Source organism: Mya arenaria, chromosome 5 (genome assembly GCF_026914265.1).
Source record: "Mya arenaria isolate MELC-2E11 chromosome 5, ASM2691426v1".
NCBI classification, from domain to species: Eukaryota; Metazoa; Mollusca; class Bivalvia; order Myida; family Myidae; genus Mya; species Mya arenaria.
In genome coordinates, this window is record NC_069126.1 from 49809992 (window position 1) to 49816123 (window position 6132).

Here is a 6132-nt window from a genome sequence, read left to right on the forward strand (position 1 = left end):
TCCCTAACTGAGCATATGCTCTTCTATTCGTATTCCAATTTTCAGACAGTAACTCGAAAAAAAATTCATAGACGCGTTCCACCTTAATGTTATCTATATCTAAGTTCAACAGATTCAATTCAGTTTGGTTGTCCGGTTAGCGCAGTGGTTAGCGCACTCGCTTCTCACCAAGGCGACCCGGGTTCGATTCCCGGCCTGGGCGCATGTGAGTTTGGTTAGTGGTCACCAAGCCGTACAAGTGGGTTTTCTCCGGGTTCTCCGGTTTCCCCCACAACACAAGACCACACTCTCGCGCAACATCGTGCCAACGAGAGTGATTAATATAAGTTGTTATAGCTTGTTTCACAATCGTTGTAAAATTAAATAAAGTTTAAACTAACAGATTCAATGATTTAAATATATATTGCGTTATGATTGCTTCTTGCTTTGTCAAATCTACCTCGGTTAAATTGGAAACATAGCTTGCAATTTATATAGTCCACACTTTCTCAAACTATATTTTAGGTGGATAATCGGCAGGCGACATTTGTTACTATTAATAGGAATTTTATGTTGTGAGTGTCGAGTTTATGGCTACACTGAACAGAGTTGAAAACAACCCTGTTCAAAAAGGGTATTGAATTGTGGCAGACATCCAATTCTTACATACCGGACGTGTGTTTCCGGTCATGTGACCGATGCTGGAATAATAATATCTGTCATGTGTTCCCGTTCCGGATGGAAAAATCCGACCCGAGGGCACCTGCGTCGCCAGGTAACGAGGCTTGCCGAGTTACCGGCTACGCAGCGTGCCCGAGGGTCGGATTTTTCTATCCGGAACGGACACACATGATAGATATTTTTTCTAGCATACATTAAATTACATTTTTTGTGAACAAAATACATAAAAAAACTCATTTTTGTACATATCACCAAAAAGCGCGTGCGATGATGTTTACTGACGTCATGACGCGCAGTAATTTGTATTCACTGCATACGTCAATAAGTTCCTTCGACATCACGTCTTTTAAGAGTTATTTTGTTTTGTTTTTTAAATTTTATTTGTTTCAAAGTTAATGCAAATGGACTCATCTATTTAAATCTCATAATTATGGTTACATAAAGTGTATTATAAAAGAAATTGAAATTATTACGTCACAGCGCGTGACTCATCTGGCATGGGGGGAGGGGATGGAGTTTTCCAGCACGGCTGAATTAACCGGAAATGCCTATCCGGTGTGCTAGAAAAACTCATCTTACATCCCCCATGTAAGATGAGTCACGTGCAACAACGCGCCACTTCTTATTTCTTTTATTGTATGGTTTATGAAAAGTATATTATGTAATTTCAATAAAAGGGATTCAAAAATATAAGTAGACAATACTTTTAATTAAAATTGAAAATAAAAAATCGTAAAAGCGCGATTTTTAGAGGAACTATTTGACGTCGATAGTGATTTAAAATAACCGCGCTTTATGACGTCAGTACACAACGTCGCACGCGCTTTTTGGTGAAATGTACAAAAGTGTGTTTTCTACGTCAATTTTTACACAACTTCATAATTTTAGGTATGCAAGAAAAATATCAATCATGTTTTTCCGGTCCGGATCGAAAAATCCGACACTTGGGCACGCTGCGTGACCGGTAACTCGGCAAGCCTCGTTACCGGCTTACGCGCGTGCCCTCGAGTTGGATTTGTTTATCCGTACCGAAAACACATGATAAATACTTATAATCTTGCTCATGGCTAAAGATAAAAAATGCCCGTTTTAAACTACTTTTCTGTTCCAAATGCTTCAAATGGCGCCAAATAAAATTCACGATTCAAGAAATAATGCCAACTCTACCTTAGATCTACATGTACACAAAGAACGATTTGACTATCAACATATTTTGAATCACTGCGCGCATATCTATGATATCCACAAATTATCACATTTCTCTTTCAAATGCACTTCTCGGAAAAATCAATTTAAAAATGTATTTACGCCCTTTTTGAACATTTCTTTTTTAAATTAGTACAAGATTGATGCACAGGAACGATTATATTCCTGTGTATTTAACTGTGCGATATTGATTTAATTGCCCCTCTTATGTTCCATCTGAATATCATTTTTGTTAAAACTATACATCATGTTTCAATTTCATTATTGAATTCAAATAATGATTCTCGGTTCATATTGGAACAGTTATTTGTCCCAGTTAAGCTGTATTTGCCTGAGCCCGAAAGGGCTTATTCATTCATGGTGCCTGCTTTTCAAGCCAAGTTTTTTAATGCGCGTTTAGGGAACTTTGGAAATGCTATAAACTCATTTTAATGGAAAATTACTATCTACATGCCGAGCACGAGCAAGTGATTCTTCTTTTCTCGTTACCGGCTTACGCGCGTGCCCTGGGTCGGGTTTTTCTATCCGTACCGGAAACACATGACAGATACTTATATAATTCCTGAGCGAAACTGTTCTCTATATCCATTGTTCCATTTGTACTTTATCTCTGATCTTTCTTGATCTTCTTGAGTAACATAATTACATAACAGTTTAAAATGCAAAGGTGAGTGGTCACTCTATTGATTAAATGGACAAATAGTGAAGTCACCAACATTGAAAAGTTTCGCTAATGCATCAATAGATAATCTATAACGGAACAACCATTATTTGAAAAGTATGTATAATCATTTGAGTTGCCTACTCTGCCAATAACAATACGTATCGATGACGATTTACATAACTCTTATAACTTGATTCCGTGACTATTATTTACTATGTCGACAGAGGCCCGCAATATTAACATTATCATGTATAATAAAATCATGATTTTACCAGTTCTACTATTTAAATCGCCAGTAATAGCTACACAGCCTAAATCACTGAACTCAGATATATCGTATAACGTGTCAAATAAATCAACATTGTTAAACGCATTATAAGCTGGAGATTCTTCACCCCATAAGTAGACACCACATAAATAAATGGTCTTAAAAAATAAATGATCTAGCTTTAACCAAATAATTGTATCATGATGATTTCTAATAATTTCAATTCCATCTTTCAAGTGATCCTTATAATACAATACAATACCTCCACTACACATACGAGCATTTTGATCTTGAAACTTGCGATAAAAATTCAGTGAAATATAAACATTTAAAGAAAGGTTGCTAAGAAAATTATTCCATGATTCATATAAGAAACATATATCAGAATTAGAAACAATATTTACAAAATCAAGCGATAAGTAAGGCTGTGCACATTCCAGGAGAGAGCTCACCCTCGGCGTGTCCCTAATCCCTGACTGGCCGACCGTCCACATAGAGGGTGTCTTAAACTATCCACGCCTTCTTTCCGCCGTCCCTGGCCTCTTTCATCCTCTTTACCAGAACATGTCCTCACAGCACTGTTCTTTCTTTGTCAAGTCGTAATTACCTGATTTCCTTACTATTACTTAACATATGTGTTGACTTCACTTGAATAGGTGACCAAGATATTGAAATAGTATGAATAACAATAGAATATGAATACGTGTTTTTTGAGAGATTAGCTGTGGCATTATTACATTTATCATGTAAAATGTTAAAAAGTTGTTGATATAAAAAGCCTGGAAGTCAACATAACTTAGTCAATATAATTAAGTTTTAGCTGTCGCCTGTTTAAATGAGAATAAAACCCGGAATTTTCACTTTTGATTGAAATTCGTGGAAACCTGGTTTGAACAGTCTGGCCATACAGATGTTATAAAGTGCCCCAAGTTACCCTGGTCAGCACAATCTTATGTAGCTTTATACTCCATATTTATAAAGCTTTAGCCTTCCGCTATCATATTGTCCTGTCAATCACAGACCATTCGGTCGGTATTCGATTATTCCATTCAGCTTATTGGTCAGCTAAATGTACAGGCCAATCTAAACACCCAGTTTCAAATCTTAAATTTTAGTTCAATCACAGTTGTATATTGAATACGGCTCCCAGGTGGCTCCTATGAAAACAGATCCGAAATCAAGGACTGGGCTACTGTTAATTTTAATTCAACTTCCATGTTGGCAATAACGCCATACTCCACTCAAATAGAGCCACACGACATCACTTATAACGCCATACTCCACTCAAAGAGAGCCACAGGACATCACTTATAACGCCATACTCCACTCAAAGAGAGCCACACGGCATCACTTATAACGCCATACTCCACTCAAAGAGAGCCACAGGACATCACTTATAACGCCATACTCCACTCAAAGAGAGCCACAGGACATCACTTATAACGCCATACTCCACTCAAAGAGAGCCACACGACATCACTTATAACGCCATACTCCACTCAAAGAGAGCCACAGGACATCACTTATAACGCCATACTCCACCCAAATAGAGACGCACCACATTATTTATAACGCCATACTCCACTCAAATAGAGCCACACGGCATCACTTATAACGCCATACTCCACTCAAAGAGAGCCACACGACATCACTTATAACGCCATACTCCACCCAAAGAGAGACGCACCACATTATTTATAACGCCATACTCCACTCACATAGAGCCACACCACATTACTTATAACGCCATACTGCACTCTATGAGAGACGCGCAATATCACCTATAACGCCATACTCCACTCACAGAGGGACGCACCTCATAACTTATAACGCCATACTCCATTCACAGATAGACGCACCACATAACTTAGAACGCCATACGGCACTCTATGAGAGACGCGCAATATCACTTATAACGCCATACTGCACTCTATGAGAGACACGCAATATCACCTATAACGCCATACTCCACTAACAGAGAGCAGCACGACATTACTTATAACGCCAGACTGCCCTATTTGAGAGACGCGCAATATCACTTATAACGCCATTCTCCACTCACAGAGAGACGTTTCACATTACTTATAACGTCATTCTCCACTCACAGAGAGCAGCACGACATTACTTATAACGCCAGACTGCCCTATATGAGAGACGCGCAATATCACTTATAACGCCATTCTCCACTCACAGAGAGCCACACCACATTACTTATAACGCCATACTCCACTCACAGAGAGCCACACCACATTACTTATAACGCCATTCTCCACTCACAGAGAGCCACACCACATTACTTATAACGCCATTCTCCACTCACAGAGAGCCACACCACATTACTTATAACGCCATACTCCACTCACAGAGAGCCACACCACATAACTTATAACGCCATACTGCACTCTATGAGAGACGCACCACATAACTTATAACGCCATACTCCACTCACAGATAGACGCACCACATAACTTATAACGCCATACTGCACTTTATGAGAGACGCACCACATAACTTATAACGCCATACTCCACTCACAGAGAGCCACACCACATAACTTATAACGCCATACTGCACTTTATGAGAGACGCACCACATAACTTATAACGCCACACTCCACTCACAGAGAGCCACACCACATAACTTATAACGCCATACTGCACTTTATGAGAGACGCACCACATAACTTATAACGCCATACTCCAATCACAGATAAACGCACCACATAACTTATAACGCCATACTGCACTTTATGAGAGACGCACCACATAACTTATAACGCCATACTCCACTCACAGAGAGCCACACCACATAACTTATAACGCCATACTGCACTTTATGAGAGACGCACCACATAACTTATAACGCCATACTCCACTCACAGAGAGCCACACCACATAACTTATAACGCCATACTCCACTCTATGAGAGACGCACCACATAACTTATAACGCCATACTGCACTCTATGAGAGACGCACCACATAACTTATAACGCCATACTGCACTCTATGAGAGACGCACCACATAACTTATAACGCCATACTGCACTCTATGAGAGACGCACCACATAACTTATAACGCCATACTGCACTCACAGAGAGACGTACCACATTACTTATAACTCCATACTCGACTCACAGAGAGCCACACCACATTACTTATAACGCCATACCCCACTCACAGAGAGACGCACCACATTACTTATAAAGCCATACTCCACTCACAGAGAGCCACACCACATTACTTATAACGCCTTACGTCAACTTGAAAATATTAAAAAACATGGTTTTCTAGACTACCCAGTGACTGGTTAAACTTCGGCCAGCGGCAAAATT